The sequence below is a fragment of the Sabethes cyaneus genome, chromosome 3 (assembly GCF_943734655.1).
Source record: "Sabethes cyaneus chromosome 3, idSabCyanKW18_F2, whole genome shotgun sequence".
Taxonomy (NCBI): Eukaryota; Metazoa; Arthropoda; class Insecta; order Diptera; family Culicidae; genus Sabethes; species Sabethes cyaneus.
This window is the reverse complement of record NC_071355.1, coordinates 235,752,177-235,770,565: the sequence shown is the minus strand read 5'-3', so window position 1 is coordinate 235,770,565 and position 18,389 is coordinate 235,752,177. Positions and strand designations below refer to the sequence as shown.

The 18,389-nt window shown below is 40.0% G+C and overlaps 2 non-coding genes across 2 annotated transcripts; one reads left to right on the top strand and one right to left on the bottom strand.

Annotated features, from left to right (window-relative positions):
• The first annotated feature begins 6,798 nt into the window (after window positions 1-6,798).
• On the top strand, window positions 6,799-6,871 carry Trnav-cac (transfer RNA valine (anticodon CAC)). Its single transcript has one exon. It is a non-coding gene; the product is annotated as a tRNA-Val (tRNA).
• Window positions 6,872-18,216: 11,345 nt separating this feature from the next.
• Window positions 18,217-18,289, bottom strand: Trnav-cac (transfer RNA valine (anticodon CAC)). Its single transcript has one exon. It is a non-coding gene; the product is annotated as a tRNA-Val (tRNA).
• Window positions 18,290-18,389: the final 100 nt, after the last annotated feature.

Sequence of the window (18,389 nt, the reverse complement as noted above, 5' to 3'; positions counted from 1 at the left end):
GCAAAATAAACATTGAAAATAAAATAGCTTTCCACAAATCGCGAACAATCTCAACAGATTATTGCTTTCCTACTTCGTCGGTTCCATTATCCATTCGGACCGGATGGAGGAAAATCACTTTTCCGAGGTGACTGTGTGACTATGCGAAAAAGAAAAAAAGGACCGAGTAGAAATTTGCATGAACATGGACCGACATAACACGTGCGACAATCGTAACATAACCAAGAAATGATGGAAATTTACATTCCTCCGGATTTCAGTCCGGGTTGCCCATTGTTGACTCAAACGTCACCAGAACTGTTGCAGTTCAGTGGCGTCTCTAGGTGCAAGCGTTGTTCCATTGTCCACTAGAGTAGCAGTGTTGTGTTGATAGGAGAAAAAAAATCAAGCCAATACCGGACAAGGACATCTACATGCGTAAATCATCACCTGGCAACCGGTGCACGCCTCGGAAGCAGAGAAAAGAAAAGATGCGGAAAAATTTTACATTTCCCTCGTTTTTGCCTTCCGTATAATCCCGTCAATGACAATTCGCTTCGTTTTATGGTTGGGTGCTTCCGGTGGATTGTGGGTGTGGAAAGTAGCCCAGCCAAAGTCAGTCTGTCGTCTGTTATTCATGAGCAAATGTGTAAGGTGTTTTTTAGTGTTGCCGGGCAAAAGTAAAAAAAATCGTAAATGGATTCCGGCGAAATTAAGAAAATCGGCTGACAGTATGCTGTCACTGTCCACCTTTTTCATTCGTGAAAATTTTCATAGCCATGTGTGAGTGGCAAAGTTTGCAAGTGATTCATTTATTAGAGCCTGCATCGTAAAAGGCTTTCATTTTCTCCTTGTTCTGCAAAATTATCCACGTTCTTTTGCATTCAATTTTACTCGAATATTTCCTTTAATTTTTTGCTTTGTCGGTTTTTAAGCAAAAATAACAGATGTTAAGCAATTGAACTCTTTTGTTATAAGCAGGTTCGAACTTTAGACCATTTCGTGGCGTGAAAAAATAATTAAATAAATTAAATGTTAATTCTAGGTTGGTATTTTCGCCATAAAATGAAATAAATCAACAGACAAATGGTACAAATGGTTTGTCAGAGTGCATGGAGAAATTCGCTTTTTGCAAGTCGTTCGCAGTATAAAATGTATTTTTTCTGCTACTTTTGCAATAGCAAAAATTACCGGAGGTCATAAATTATAAATTAAACGGACAAGACAAACTCAAAAGGCATAAAATCGAACCATACCCGACCAGAACCAATCCTGTTGGATGCATCCGAAACGGTATGTAAATTATAATTTGTATTGAGCCCACAGGACAGATGTTTTTATTGAACGAACACTCAGGCACACAGGCTTATTTTGCATATTATGTATGTAAATTGCCCGTTCTGCAGATCATGAAACCACTGGCTCTGATTGCAATTTTTGTCATAATCTGATTATTTGACCGTTGCGATAATGGTGCTTCCGGCGATGTAGGTACAGGTTCAATTAAAGATACCCGGTTGCAATTCGAGGCGAGGATTGATGTGGCTCTTTCAATACAATTCAATACAGCTCAAGAAATGTTAAAAAACTGTTATTCAAATATGTGGCATTCTTTCCATTGTACTCAATCCTTGATACACATTGCCAGCGTCTCAATAGTCGCAGCTTCATTCAAGCTGATCGAGTAATCTAGCACGTTGGGTCCCTCTATTTCTTGAAGAGAACAGATCTCTGCACAGTCGTTTGGCATCTTTGCGACGAGGCCAACCCAGGCTGGCAAATGTGTGAACATGTGCAAATATATCACCTCTGTTTTCTAACTCCTATCTCTACCTCCACGAGGTGCCGGCTGGGGTACGGTAGCCAAAGTTGCGCACCTAGTGGTACGCAACCTTGGTTGTCGTATGCAGACAGAGAAGGTGGAACACTCGCCGGGTGGTTTCCGGCTACCTAATCATGCAGTTCGGCGCAGGTTTTTCGGAGGGCGCGGCTGCGGGGTGTGGGCACACCGGGAGAGAGTTATTTTCTCAGCTGGCTTAGCACAGAGAGAGAGAGACTCTTAATCGGTCTGTTTTACACAATCTGCAGTTACGCCCTTTGGCGGTTGGTGCCGAATTGTACGTTTGAGCAAAAATTGAGCCACGGGACCTGATCCTGCCGGGAGTCGGCAAATCAGGAGCCCCTAAGTCAAGGTCTACTCCGTGCCGATGACTGAATGGCTGGAGCGATGAAAACATGCCAGTCGCGAACGGAGTGCTTTGGGCATCTTGCACCTACTGTGCCATGCGGGGCTCTGGTACGGTCGATCTTTGTTGTCCCTTGCGTTTCGTGGGAACAGCATAGTAGTCCTGCCCAATTTCCCTTATGGGTTTTACGCCCAGTGCGTTCTGGCCAATATAATTGGCTTCGCTTACAATTTGCTGTCTGATCTGTGTTGGAGATTGTTTGTGCATATACTCCTCTAGTTAAATAGTTAGAGTCGCACAAATAAATCTTCAACACAAACGGGCAGCAAATTTGTATTTATGCGAAAAACTTTTTAATGGCTCTGTCACCATCGCATTGGTTCAGGAGCCGTATTTTCGCAAGGGGTACTTTCATTTGACGGATATTGGAAACCAGAACTTTGCTGCTTTCAGCAAAACTGGTATGACAAATCCTCGTTTGATGCCCAGGGCATGCATATTGTTGCATAGGTCAATAAGTGCATGCCTTATCTTTGCGTTGACTACTCGAGATATTTGTGCAGTCACAGTAGAACTCGTCGTGGATGATGTCCATAGGCGCTATGTGTACTGTTCTGCATACTTACCACACAATGAACCGTCTCCCAGCGACGATTTCAGAAATGTGGTGAGATACTGCCAATCTAATGGGCTTCCGCTCATTGTAGGCAGTGATGCCAATGCCCATCACATCATTTGGGGCAGCTCGGATATCAATCTGAGAGGCTCTGATTTGATGGAATATTTGAGTAGTGCCAACCTTGGAATACTCAACATTGGCAATTGTCCAACTTTCATATGAGCTGGTAGAGAGGAAGTGTTAGATATAACACTCTGCTCTAACAGGATCAGTCATGAGTTGGCACAATGGCATGTTTCAAATGAGACACCAATATCTGATCATTGCTTTATATATTTTGATCATTTGGGTGTCTCCTTGAACGCTGCAACCTTTCGCAATCCGAGATTTTCTGACTGGGAACTCTTTGAGGAGGAACTGGCGACGAAATTTCAAGGATTCGAACCGACGATTGAGTCATCGATCGACTTGGATGTGGCTGTAGATGTCACAACATCTTTTATTGCGGAATCTTTTGAAGTAGCTTGCCCGCTAAAAACTATTAAAACGACTAGAGGAACACCGTGGTGGAACTCTCATCTCGCGGAACTAAAGAAACGATGCAGGAGAGCCTGGAATAGACGTCGGAGGGATGGCGTGGAGCCTTTCAAGCAGGCCCGGAAAGCCTATGCAAAGGCTCTACGATCTTCAGCACGCACGAGCTGGCACAGGTTCTGTAGCAACGTTTCCAGTTTCGGCGAGGCAAGTCGACTTAATAAAATACTGTCAAAATCGAAAGATTATCAGGTTAATAACATTCGAAGTTCAAACGGTGAATACTGTTCGAATGACAATGAAATCCTGGAATGTCTCTTTTATAGTCACTTTCCGGGCTGTGTGGAACCTGAAGTTCGAAACGATCCAGAAATCGTTTTAGGTGGCTTAGACTCATGGGCTTTTGCTCAGAGACTTGTCACAACTGAAGCGATTGAGTGGGCCGTGAACAGCTTCTCTCCATACAAATCTCCTGGAACAGATGGAATATACCCTATTCTACTGCAGAAAGGATTCAAGTACTTCAAACACATTCTGAGAAGGATGTTTGTGTGTAGTATTGCTATTGGGTACATCCCAACTCAATGGCGTGAAATAACCATTAAGTTTATTCCTAAAGGTGGACGCGCGACATACGAGCAAGCAAAAAGTTTTGGACCAATCAGTCTAACGTCTTTCTTGCTTAAATCACTTGAGCGGATTGTTGATCACCACATCCGCGAAACAAGCTTAGTAGAAGTTCCTCTTCATTCAGCACAACATGCTTATCAAAGTGACAAGTCTACAACCACTTTATTACATGATGTGGTGGATAAAATTGAGGTTGCTTTTTCACAAAAGAAATCTTGCTTAGGAACTTTTTTGGATATTGAAGGCGCGTTTGATAACGTATCTTTCGCTTCCATTTTGGAGGCTGCTCGTTATCATAATGTGCCTTCAATAATCATAAAGTGGATAGAACAAATGCTTAGTGTTTGTGGATGTCCACAAGGTGGCGTTCTCTCGCCTCTTTTATGGAACCTTGTGGCGGATGGCCTACTGAGGAAACTCGATGGTCTAGGCTATCCGTCATATGGTTTTTCGGATGACTATCTCGTCCTAGTAATTGGAAAGTGCATAGGCACATTATTTGACTTAATGCAGCAGGCACTACGCGTCGTGGAAACGTGGTGCCGAGAAACTGCACTTTTGGTAAATCCGAGCAAAACATCTATCGTCTTATTTTCAAGACGTAGAAATACCAATGGAGCTCGCGCTCTGCGCTTTTACGATTCGGATGTTGATGTTGTGAACGAAGTGAAGTACGTGGGGTTGATTCTCAACTCCAAGCTTGACTGGTCCACAAATATTGATTTCCGAATTAAAAAAGCGTGCATGGCCTTTGGGCAATGTAGACGAGCAATTGGCAACTCTTGGGGGCTTAAACCCAAATACATACACTGGTTATACACGGTCGTTGTCAGACCAATACTGGCGTACCCAGATAACACAAGATCGTAATAGAAAGTGCACATTAAGTCGTATGCATGTCAATTTTACATTGGAATTGCATAATGATTAGAGTGTGTCGAGGCGAAGTGTACAATAAGTTGTTTGGCGGTCGTGCGTATCGTCATATACAACTTATGGCTGTGACTTGTAAAGCAGTATAGATGGTTGTAACATTTAGTTATATCTTAATCGTATATTGAGGATTATTAAATTGCGTGTTCCAAAAATTGTTGTATAGAATGCAAGATAGAATTATCAAAATTTTTGCACGTATATTGCCTCCACTTTGGTACTTATATGTTCCTATGTGGTGTGAAATATAACTTTTTCGTGCGGATATGATTTCGTATCTCTCAGTTGCAACCGAAATATACAAACCAAATGGTTTACTGGGTATGGTTGTCTTGTATGGTGGCAGAGAGGGGAAGTTGTGACTGTCCAGACAAAGCTAAACCATCTTCAAAGGATGTGTTTAATGGCAATGTCTGGTGCATTTACTACAACTCCCACTGCCGCCCTAGAAGCTATTTTCGATATTAAACCTCTGCACTTCCACCTGAAGCAAGAGGCACTAATATGTGCTTATCGACTACACGCGATTGACCTTTGGCAGTCTGTGGAAGGTTCCACTGGTCATACTCGATTGTGGTCGCAAATTGTTGCTGAGGACAAGTTTGCCCTTGCTCCTAGCAATGTAACGCTCATGCGTACTTTCCCGTATAGGACTTTCTCAAGTGACTTTCCTCCTAGAGAGGATTGGATGTCAGGCTACATGGAAAGGAAAATTTCCGACTATGTGGTCTGTTATACCGATGGTTCCTTGTACGAAGGTCGCGCGGGTGCTGGTGTTTACTGCCGTGAGCTGGAATTGGAGGAATCCTATTCGTTGGGTAGTTACTGCACGCTTTTTCAAGCTGAAATCTTTGCAATTATGTGCGGAGCTCAGTTTGCACTTCAGAAAGAACTGATAGGCAAGATTATCTACTTCTGTTCTGACAGTCAAGCCGCTATAAAAACCCTTTGTGCGGCTAATTCTAAATCTAAAACAGTCATCGCCTGCCACATCCAATTAGAAGAACTAAGCATTCTAAATGCCGTTCATCTGGTTTGGGTTCCTGGCCATTCTGGTATAACCGAAAATAAATGGGCTGATGAACTAGCAAGATCTGGAGCAGAAAAGTCGGTTTTCGAATGGGTCCCTTCCATCGTAGCCATAAGTCTAGTAAGCTTACCCGAAAAGCCGTTTTAGTCCAAAATTTCCCATAGCTTTTGTCGGTTTACACTATCATATGCGGCTTTGAAATTGATGAACAGGTGAATTCGCGGCTTTTCTGGAGGATCTGCTGCAAGGTGAAGGTTCGATCCGTTGTAGACCGACCCTGTCAAAAGCGAAATACTGACCTGGAAGAAGCTAGAAATAGCATCCAGTTGGTATCAAGCGCAGTGCTGTAGACAAACTAAACAGTATCTAGCCAGACCAATGTAGTAGTTAAAAAACTGCTCACCTTTACGCAATACGGGACTCCTCACCGGACATTGTCCCACTCTTTACTATTTAAAGAGAATTGGCAAGGTCTTAACCGACATTTGCCGCTTGTGCAATTCAGAAGTTCAGCGCACTTACTCTGCTCCTGTGCACAGGAGCTCTTGCGTCTTCCAGGTACAGCTTCTTCGTAAGCTACCTATTAACTCCAAACTCTGTAAGGAAACTTCATCCCAACAAGGTTTTTGGTTTTTTTAACCATGTAAGTGTAGTACCTAATTGGAGCACAGTCTTACAACCCAGCTCATCTCCATCAATGGGTAGCATTGAGCAATGCGTAAACTGTGTTTAGTAATCGGGGCCAGCTCCAAAGGCAATCTTCGTGACTGTCGCAGTGGCATTTTTGAACCCAGTGCCGTTCTGGCATATAAAAAAGTTTTAACTCTAGCTACCTGTATGCTAGGGCATTATCGTTGCTTACCTGTTCATTATGGTTCCAATAACTGGTTTCCGTAGTGTAGCGGTTATCACGTCTGCTTCACACGCAGAAGGTCCCCGGTTCGAACCCGGGCGGAAACAAAAGACTCGCGCGTACTATTTTATTAGTAATCCGTTTCTAGTTATTGTTGAACGGTTCCGTACAATACTCTCCGAAAAGTTTAAGTTAGTATTCACTTAAGCTGCAATTTTATAAATGCTGTACGACTGTGTCTTGTAATTATTTTAATTATTTTCATTTGCGGATTTGAGCTAGAAAGTAATTTTACCGGTATTGAAACTGCTATCGGAATGGTCAAAAAGTATATTAGTAACAATAGTGTACAGAAAATGTGTTCATTTCGAATGCTTATTTCTTTCTGGATGGAACAATATAACCCCTGAACTAGAAAGTTTAGTGTGGCAGCACTTGCCTCTAAGGAAAGTTTTCACGAAAATTGACCGAGAGTCGCCCGTAACGTTACGCTCTATATTGCACTCGCCGGCAGTACGGACCGGCTGTTATTGTACACTGTGTGTACTACATTGCAGTTGCCAGCGCCACCTGTCGTGCACTGTTCCCGGGGTGAGAACAGACTTTATTTATGCTGTGCAGGAGCTGGGAAAACTAATTTAGTTTGAAGTTTTTTATGTCCGTGCAGTTCATTGCGACGGTCGCTCGCTCCTTGCAGTAAGACGCGGGATTTATTCCGGCCGGTATGCCGAGCCGAGCGCACCCAGCCAAACCGTCCATGCAATACGATGAACTTCCGTACACCCTATCCCTACGTGCTTCGGCGGCACGGCTTTCTTGGTGTTGCTGCCGCCCAGCGCGGGGTTTTTAATGAGATCGGATCCCGGGAAAGCCGATACTCACCATCGGGTGTAAATAGCCGGTATAGTTTCTTTCGTGTTGGCTTTCCCGTGTCGTAGCCGGCCGTTGGCACCTTCTGATTGGTTTCACTCCATTATTCTTGCCTTCGCTTTTCCGACGCTGCGCTGCGTTGGAAGCTGTTTAAACCACCAGATTAGCTGGTTGGTAAACCTAATTGAAAACATATTTATGGCTCCGCTGGGGATTTATGGTGTTCTCTGGACTCATTATTTCTTGTCACTTTCGGTTGATTCGTTTCCGGTTTTACAGTTTGTGGCAGCGTAATTTAGATGCCCTTTGAAGTAGTTACTAATTGGGTTTGAATTATTCATAAGTTTGGTGAAATCTTATCACTGAAGGTCTTCTAGCGGGGATTCTGTGCTTTGATAAAAGATAATATCAAGGATTTCCGTTCGTGCATCATTACATTACAATGGAGTTTTCATTTTGACTGGAGCAGAGCTTCGTAGATTTTTATGGAGGGCCTGACTTAACTCTGACAATTTATTGTGATAATTATCTGTTATTGAACGGAAGCGAACTTCATCATTCTCCAAACTCATTTCGAGTGACTGCCTCGAGGTTGTTGTAGAGGCAAGGAAGAACATTGAAACGTGACTTATTGAGCCAACTTTTTGTGTGCTAACGACGTTGTGCTGGACCCAACTCAATTGGAACTGCGACACAAGTGTTTGGAATGATGTGTTTCACCTACACGACGGGAATACGAAATAAGAAATTTAATTGCTAGTTGATACAGAATACTGGCCTGAAGGAATAGCAGAACCGCAAAACAATACAGATGGGAACGATAGGACATGATATGTGTCTCAATCTAACTGATATGAGTTTTTCTTCTGTACATGCTTTCATACTATAGTGTAGAAAGTTTTTCTTTTTACTTTTTACGTAAGATGCTATCTCCAAAACTAATGGAATTCGAACTTTGTGGTGTATTCCAATGGTCAAAGGAAAGCTTTCACCCAGCTGATCGTCTTAAACCCAATGGGTCAGCAATTTGAAAAACTTTTCTAGGATTAGCAACAACAGTTCTTAACAAAAAATAGAATTGTTACTACTCTGGGAATACACCAGCTGCGATTTTATTGTCCAGACAGTACACGAACAGAGCCCATCAATTAGTGCAGGGATGCTGCGCATCCCCCAATATTATTAGTTTCTCCCTTTTGTTTCTGAAACTTACGACGAAGAATTGTTTTCCGCTAAGTTTTCTTTTTATAAAACAGACAATATTTACTTCACAAATATTTCGTTTTTTCTTAGCATTTTCATGGAATCACACAGTCATGAATAAGTAATAATACAAAACCCAGCTTTTCCAAAGTATTTTTTTCAACAGGAAAAATGAGAATCATTAATTGTAATCCCATAATCTCTCGGCTTAAGCTTTGGCCTTCTTTTTTGCATTCTACTGAAGCTAATGCAAAATAGCTCCACACAAGGTTTTATATTTAAGCAGGGCAAAATCGCGGATTCGCTGCACGAATGTTTTTGCCTTTCTACTATATAAATATATAGTATAAAGGTATAGAAATCACTTGGAAAACCGGAAATGGAAAGAAGGTCCTGCGGGCCGAATGTTATATACCATTCGACTCAGTTTCGAAAACGGAGCATTTTCTGTGTGTGTGTATGTATGTGTGTGTGTGTGTATGTGTGTGTGTGTGTATGTGACGCTTTTAATCTCACTCACTTTTCTCGGAGATGGCTGGACCGATTTTAATGTTCTTAGTGTCAAATGAAAGGTCTAGGTGTCCCATTGGTCGCTATTGAATTTCATACTGATCGGACTTTTAGTTCAAAAGTTATGTATAAAAATACGAAAAATATGGGACTTCATTATCTCATAGGTCTCTTAACCGATTTGAACAAAATTGATTGCATATGAAAGAGGAGCCTTGCAAACCCTTAACTTCCAAATTTCATGACGATTGGACTTGTAGTTTGAAAGTTACATAAAGAAATGTGAAAAAATAGTATTTAAAACATATTTATGTAACATATAAGCATTAATTTAATGAAAAACATCACACATTTTATGATTATTTGAAAATTACTGCTGAGATCTATCAAACGAAACCGAGTTATTTAAAATCGGACGGTTCATTCAAAAGTTATATAAACTTAAGCGCCGTAAGCACACTTAAGCACCGTATATTAAACCGTTAAAACGTGTGAAATCAAAACAAATGTTGATTGTATGCAATGTGTGTGATGTATGTGTGTATGTATGTATGTATGTATCTATGTATGTATGTATATATATATGTATGTATGTATGTATGTATGTATATATGTATGTGTGTGTATGTGATGACAATTTGCAATTTTTAAATTTGCATTGAAATTCAAGAAAAGTGAGAAACTTGTCAATTGACTGAAGTTTTTGAAGCCTCTTAATGGAATACGAAACGTATACGCTTTGAAATAAGACACTGATGAAGCCTGCGCGTCGTAGGCGAACTACGTATCTGTTGCAAATAAATATTAAATAGTGGGATTCAATCGAAAAGCTTTTTCTTTTCTTTGATTTCAGATTTCAATTGTCATTTTGTTCACTTGCTGTTACTCACAATTGTACAAGAAAAGCAAAAAGCGAAGAAAAGCAGTTAATTTAAGCATGTAGATATAGTAGTGTATAGGATTAAAAATACTAGTGAGACGATTTTTCCAAATAAATTTATACAAATTTCAAACAAATTCTGTTTGATCAATAGATGCTCTTTTCAATCAATAGATACTAGAGCTTAGAAATGTTATATGAAAAATTGGAAGTACACGTTGCACGATAGTAATTTTGTAAGATTTGTTTTCGTTAGTGACATTTTAAAGGACAGATGTCTTATGTCATGTATCATGTTTTAATAAATAAATCAAAAAAAGACAAGCACTGGAAATCATATCGATCATATTTCCCATTCTCAAGCATGTTAATGGCGCAGCTTTTGCACTATTTTTCGACCTCATTTTGTTTTCCTAACCTTCTAACATTGTAAAAACGATGCGATCAAGCTAATGACTATCTTTTCATGAAGGTACATTCAAAAGAAGCTTAAGTTTTGATTTTCATGCAAAAATAATTATCTGAAGGAGCGCCAGCTAAGAAAAAATTCAATTTCTCTTTTTCATATCTAATGCTCTATTTAGTTATTTTTTCTAATTCAGACATATTGCAAAATTGAAGCCAAGCAAACTAATAGTAAAATTTTGAGATTAATCATTTTGTTGTCGATATCCTTTTTCTTCAAAAGCGAAGTATAATAATAATTTTTCTGAACTCTTGTTTTTCAAAGATGCTAACCTTTTGAACGCATGGTATTAATATCAAAATATCAAAAAATCTTGAATTGTCAATTCAAAACAAGTTTCGTATATGGCTCTGAATCCCGAAAGTTAAGGCGGTCTGTAGACCCGTTAGTGGGTTAATTTCTAATTTTCTATATATATATTCATTCAAATCTGTAAAAATTATCTTTTGTATTATTTCTCGATAAATCACGTAAATATTATAAAACTAAATAAGGTGTTCATCAAGTAACATAAATGACGCTTACAAGTATTTACGCACCCAAGGAAAGAAAATATAATTATTCTACGCAATACGTTGTGAATTTTACTGGCAAACAAGGATTTTGAGGAATACGGAACACATATTTAAAAATATAGTCAAGTTAATTATAGATGTTCCTGAGAAATTAAATAGTGATTATTGTGGCAGTAGAAAGGCTAGGTCACGCCGCTAGGTGGATTAATTCGGGTTTTTCCTGCTTCGGCTTGTAAAAAACCAAACAAACAAACACATAATCAAAACTCGTGGCGGCAAACAGAACCTAATTGCATAGCTGCTGGTAGGCTGGAATCATACAAACATACAAATTCCCTGTCTGCCACCCACCCGTCCCCCGCACAACAGTCAGTGTTTACACTCTGGGGCAGCGAAAATACGCAAAATTTTCGGAATAAATATTTCACGCGTTGTCACTATTTGTTTTACAATCCTCACCACCATCGAGTAAAAGCTTTATTTTTTTTTTATTTCTTGCTTCGCTGCTCGTCGGCGGAACATGTCAATTCAGGTGGAAATGTTCGTCGAACAAATTTCCTGTGCGATGTGGGAGTGACGAGATGTGACTAGAAGAATCGTAACCACGTTCGTAATATTAGATAGACATTTTGTTGGATTTTTTTAAAATGAAGGCAAAAGAATTGTGAATATACAATTTTACCACTGATTAAGAAGTTTACTGACAAACCATCAAGAATTTTGTTAACAATCCAAGCCAAAACTTCTGAAATCAACATAAAGCATTTATCCTTACTTTTCAACAATAAACAGTGTCATTTTTTTTAAATATATTGTAATTTTAAAATTTTATCCAAATTTCCTTGAGCTCGAATCAGTTTACCACGATCCTGAGAGGGAAAAAGTGTCAGAAGAAGGACAGAGATCGTGAAGAACTAGAACAACTATTCCGGGCTAATACCACGAAGGCGGAACACAAGTTGACCTAGTATAGTGCAAACAAACGAGGCCCGGACCATATCTCGAAGAGATACGGCGAGAAATCAGTTATCTAAAGACTAGTAGAACCGCCGAAAAGGACCGACTACCGGCAGAACTCTGCAGAAATGGCAACGACACTTCATTGCATAATTTCAAGAATTTGGGAAGTGGAGAAACTATCGGAGGAATCGATGGGAGGTGTAGTTTTTCCCATCCAGGGTTGCCAATAGGTCGAAAATCTGGTCAAGGTAAATAAAAGTATCTAGCAGAAATCTAGCGATCAATTTGACCGACAAGAAGGACTTTTTCGAGAAACAACTTGCAAGTTTTGAAATATATTATATTAACAATATAGTTCACTCTTCTACAATCCTGAAGACACGACTACTAGCGCCATAGCGGCATAAAAGGTTACCAATGTACACCGTAAATTCGACACGTCTATCGGACACAACTCAACTTTCAGTATAGAGCAGGGATGCCACATATAATCCTGTGTTTTTTGTTGGAAAAATCTGACAATCTGTACGCCGAGAAAAGATATCTGTGCAAAAATCTGTCCAATGCAAAACAATGAGAGTGAAAGAGATAGATAGTCATTTTGCTGACTATTTCCGTCTCTTTCACTCTCATGTAAAAGCTCAAAAATCTGTTTAATCTGTGGAATTTGGCGAAAATCTGTATTCTATGCATACAGATTCTGTACAGGCGATTTCTTTCAAATATCTGTTAAACACAGAATAATCTGTGCATGTGGCAACCCTGGTATAGAGTTTAGCCAATTCTAGATAGAATTAACAAAAGGGCGAAAGCCGGAAATGTAAACAAAACGGGAGAGGGACCAGCTTAAGAAAATCAGCTCTCGCTCGGTTTGTTCGCGCTTGCGACATTCGCCGTTTTGTTGGTTCTATCTTCAATTCACGATTAAGAAGCTCTATCGCTTTTGCATTCATGAAATAGACCAAATCATTATGCCGTCAATTGACAGAAACCGGCGTTGCGCCTTTGTTTACATTTTGGACTATTTTCTTTTTCATTTATATCGAATGTAGCGTGTGTGTTGCACGTTTTACAGGTATAACGGCTTTTCTAATTCAGTTATGCTGCTGTTTAAACAACAAATATGCCGTTTAAACACCTGAATCTTTGCTGGATTCAGTCATTTGTTATGTAAACAAAGAAACCAGCATGGTACACTTAAAAAAATTTAAACCTAACAATTATAGGAGCTGAACACATACTTTTCATGTTACTTGAAACATTATACTTAAATGTTTGAACATAAACATCAAAAGAAAATCTCTTATTTATTATGAGTCAGTCCATAAAAGGTATATGGCTCACAAATTATATTTATATGAACTGCCATAAAGATTATGTTTCATATCGTATAGTTGAAAATCATGTGCTTTTACACATACTTTAAATGTGCCACATTGATTCAGTGCGCGGGCAATTAAGATGGCGTCAGGTCTTAAAACCTCAACGTACAACGTAAGTATCAATAACAAAAATTGTTAATTAACATTTTAATTATAAAGTTTAATGTTTCAGCAAAGACTAAGGAACACTGTCCCGCAGCGAACGACATATCAGAAGGCCAGCGACGCTATAAGAGGTCCGATCTTTGGATTGATAATTGCAGGAGTTGCAGCCAGGCTTTTTCGGTAATCAAATCGCAAGGAATGCAGTGATCGATGCGGCATAGGTATTTAATTAATTAATATAATGTAAAAATATATAATTTACAATATTACAAGTAACGCTTTTCTTGTTTGAACTTCTAAAGAACATTTTAATGCATGTAAAAGCTATACGCAATTTGCCTATAAACATTAAGGTTTAGCCCATAATTTTCATTTGAATTAAATACATAGCTTTTATGTACCACCAAAAATAAGTGTTAAAAGCTTACATATAATTTTTATTTGCTAAAGGAAATGAATTTTATTTTTTTTTTTTTGAAGATAAATGTTATTAGCGAGAACACATGATTTTTATGTGCCTCAGGGTGTTACTTTTGCGTCTTTTCAGATATATATGGGATTTTGCGAAGTGAACCATATTGTTAATCTATACCTATAAAGAAGGATTTCTGTCTGTCTGTCTGTATGTTCCTTATAGAATCGAAAACTACTGAACCAATCGGCATTAAAATATGCATGTAGAGGTTTTTTGGGGCCAGGAAAGGTTTTAGTGATGGTTAGAAACCCCTCCCCTCCAGCCTCCCAGTTGGCCTCGAGGTAAGACGCTGGTCTAATAAGCCAGTCGTCGTATGTTCGAATCTCGACTGGGAGAGGCTGTTAGAGTCAATAGGATCGTAGCACTGACCCCGCACTGTCCTGTATTCTAACAGCTGGTTGCGAAGTCTGTCGTATAAAAAACAGAAGGTCAAATTTCGATAACGGAATTAGCACCCAGGCTTTGGCTTTTTTTGAAACCCCTCCCCCCACTAAGAGGGGGGGCTCCCATACAAATGAAACACAAATTTCTGCATAACTCGACAACTAATCAAGCAAATAGAACAAAATTTGGCATGTGGGTGTTTTCGGTGACAAGAATTTATTCTATGGTAAATTGAGACCCCTCCCCTCTTTATAAGGGGAATTATAACTCCTCTCCTCTTTAAAAGGGGGGGCTTCCATACAAATTTCCTCATAACTCGAGAACTAATCAAGCAAATAGAACCAAATTTGGCATGTGAAGGTTTTCGAGGGCAAGAATATTTTCTATAGTAAATTAGGACCCCTCCCCACTTTAAGAGGAGGGGCTCCTGTACCAAAGAAACACAATTTTCCTCATAACTCGAGAAGTAATTAAGCAAATGGAACCAAATTTGGCAAGTGGGTGTTTCTGGAGACAAAAATTTTTTCTATGATGAATTGGGACCCCTCCCCGTTTTAGGAGGGGGGGATCCTATACACATGAAATACAAATTTCCTCATAACTGAAGAACTAATCAAGCAAATGGAACAAAACTTGGCATGTGACAGTTTTTGAGGGCAAGAATATTTTCTATGGTAAATAAGGACCCCTCCCCACTTTAAGAGGGGGGCTCCTATACAAACGAAATACAAATTTCCTCATAACTCGAGAAGTAATCAAGCAAATGGAACAAAATTTGGCACATGGGTGTTTTTGGAGACATTTTTTTTTTCTATGATGAACTGGGACCCCTCTTCACTTTAGGAGGTGGGGCTCCTATACAAATGAAATACAAATTTCCTCATAACTCGAGAACTAATCAAGCAAATAGAACCAAATTTGGCATGTGGAGGTTTCTGGAGGCAAAAATATTTTCTATGGTGAATTAGGACCCCTCCCAACTTTAAGAGGGGGTGCTTCTACACAAATGAAATACAAATTTCCTCATAATTCGAGAACTAATCAAGCAAATGGAACCATATTTGGCATGTGGGTGTTTTTGGAGGCAACCATTTTTTCTATGATGAATTAGGACCCCTTACCTTTTTAAGAGGGGGGGCTCTCATACAAACGAAATACAAATTTCCTCATAACACTAGAACTAATCAAGCAAATGGAACCAAATTTGACATGTAAGTGATTTTGGACGCAAGATTTTTTTCTATGGTGAATTGAGACCCCTCTCTTCTTTAGAAAGCGAGTTATGGCCCATCTCCCCTTTAAGAGGGTGGGCTTCTATACAAATTAAATGCAAATTGCCTCTTATCTCGAGAACTAATCAAGCAAATGGAACCAAATTTGGCATGTGAGAGATTTTGGAGTCTTGAATTTATTTTACGATAGTTAGAGACCTCTCACCCCTGTGGTAGGGGGATATGGACTCTCATACAAATAAAACAGAAATTTTTGGGAAACTCAAAAACTAATCGAACTCGAGAAATTCGAGACTCTTCCATAAAACATTAGTCAATACAAGACCACAAAAACTATCTATAGTAACACTAGATCATTCAGGACGAGACGGTCGCGAGTGTTGCCGGTGACCCGCCGTCGGAAGCGCCGCCCACTGGGGGGCTTGCAAAACTCGAGATTGTGACAAAGATCATCCGAGATTCATGATTTATGTACAACACAGGTTAATTTGTGGCAATACGAAGTTTGTCGGGTCAGCTAGTATAATATATTTGAAGTTTTGCTCAACGATGTAAAATTTTGACTGAAATTAAAAGTGAAGACGGAGAAACGAAAATCTGGCATATTACCAAATATCTGGGAGATTTTGATCTCTGTCTGTTTGTGGCAAAATCCAGATATATATAGATATATAGATAATAGCAAACTTGGTCTCATCTGCAAAAATGGCGCAATTACGCTAATCAGCGCCACCTACAAAGTGCTCTTCCAGATCTTGTATCTTTATTCAGCTCGAGCTTGGGCAACTTGTCGCAATTTCCCGGGCGTCTCAGAAGCCGCAAATCATTTCGACCTGGTCGAGCCATTTTGCCCGTTGTGTCCCATTGTTCCTGGTGCCGATGGGGTTGTTGAAGAGAACCCTTTTCGTCGCACTGTCCGGCATCCTAACGTTTGTGTCTGGCCCATCGTATCTTACCGCTTTTCGCCTCCGCCTCTCTACTTTTACCTCCACGAGATGCGCTTGACACTCATCACTCGAGTTTGTCCGGAAAACCAAGTTTGTGCATTATCTGCGAAAGCTAGTCTTGATCGATTGTATCGTATGCTGCTTTGAAATTGATACAGATATGATACGCGAGCACGTCGTTCTCCCGACTTTTCTGAAAAATCTAGCGGATTGTAAAAATTTGGCAAAAGTGGTGCGAACCCACATGAAATCCGCCTGATAATAAATCTCGGTGATAATTCCCTATGAACCCTTGTGCTATCGGTGACAGCCGGTGACAGCGGTGACAGGATCTGGGAGTGTATCTAGTAGGCAGTATTCACCAGTGTTATACCGCGATGGTTGAAGTGGTCGAGCCGTTAATCCTTTTAGTAGATGAGACACACAACTCCTTCCATCCATTCCTCCGGCAGCTTTTATTACAAGTCGGTTGAGGATCGACTAGGACAGAACCCTCGATCGCTGGTCAGACACCATCGGCGATCCTGAGGGCGTGCTTCATCTGCCTCTTTTTGAATGGCTATAGCGTGGCCGTGAGTAGCTTTTCTGCTCTCAGGGCCGGCTTCTCACAATGGATGGCTGATCAAGATTTCGGATATCACACTAAACTGATAAATCACGGTCTCCACTTCCTTATAACCTACTTTATTTAGTCTCACCTACACGTGCTTGGTTAGTATGGTATACTGCCGACCGGCTTTTGTGCTACGAATCCTGCTACTGCCGCTGCACATATCTTCAATTTCGCTGTCCTTGCTGCTACGTCTCAATTGCACTTGATCTTCGTACCGACAGAAACAGATCTCCCCTTCGGGAATATTTGCGGTTGAATACCGGAACAGACGTTTGTATCCAGGTTCGACCCACGTGGCGATGTTTCTTGGAATCCACCCAATCGGGTTTAGGGTTATAATAACGGGTCCTACAGACCATGTGCGGAAAATGATGAGTAAAATTAGCTATTGGCTTCCGGGATTTGGGAAAATGGATTGCTGACTATTTTAAATAATTAGGCGTACCTGATTCGGCTCTTCAAATCGGTCCAAATGTCCGTAGAAATAATTTTCGAAAGCTTTGAACGGGAAATTAGCAGTCATTGATTTTTCGTCCGGGACATTTCCGGTTAGTCCCAATACAGCGTAAAACTCCTAGAATGGTCGGCAATGGGCATATGCTGCATAAAAAATCAATACCGGCTGTGTTTTACGTTCATTTTGGAAATGTAATTGAAGATTTTTATTTACTTCATATGAGCAATCTGCCCTTTAAAGCTTCAAAAGGGCGTAACTCAAAAATTCGTCGATCGATTTTTTTAAAAATTGGTTCAGGGGTGTAGGATGGAAATACAAACCAAATGGCATTTTCCATTTAAATGGCCTATTTTATTTTTTAATAACGGTATTTTGAACAACATGGGTGCTCTTATTAAACAATCAGTAGCAAATAGTTAAAGAAACGAAAACATACGCAACAAAAATTTAGCATGTTTCCGCCCGGGTTCGAACCGGGGACCTTCTGCGTGTGAAGCAGACGTGATAACCACTACACTACGGAAACCAGTTGATCATTACAACATTATAACAGGTGCCACAAAGTGGAGAAAAAAATGTAAAAGCATAGTATGATCTCGACTTATTGTTTGTAACTTCTTTGGGAA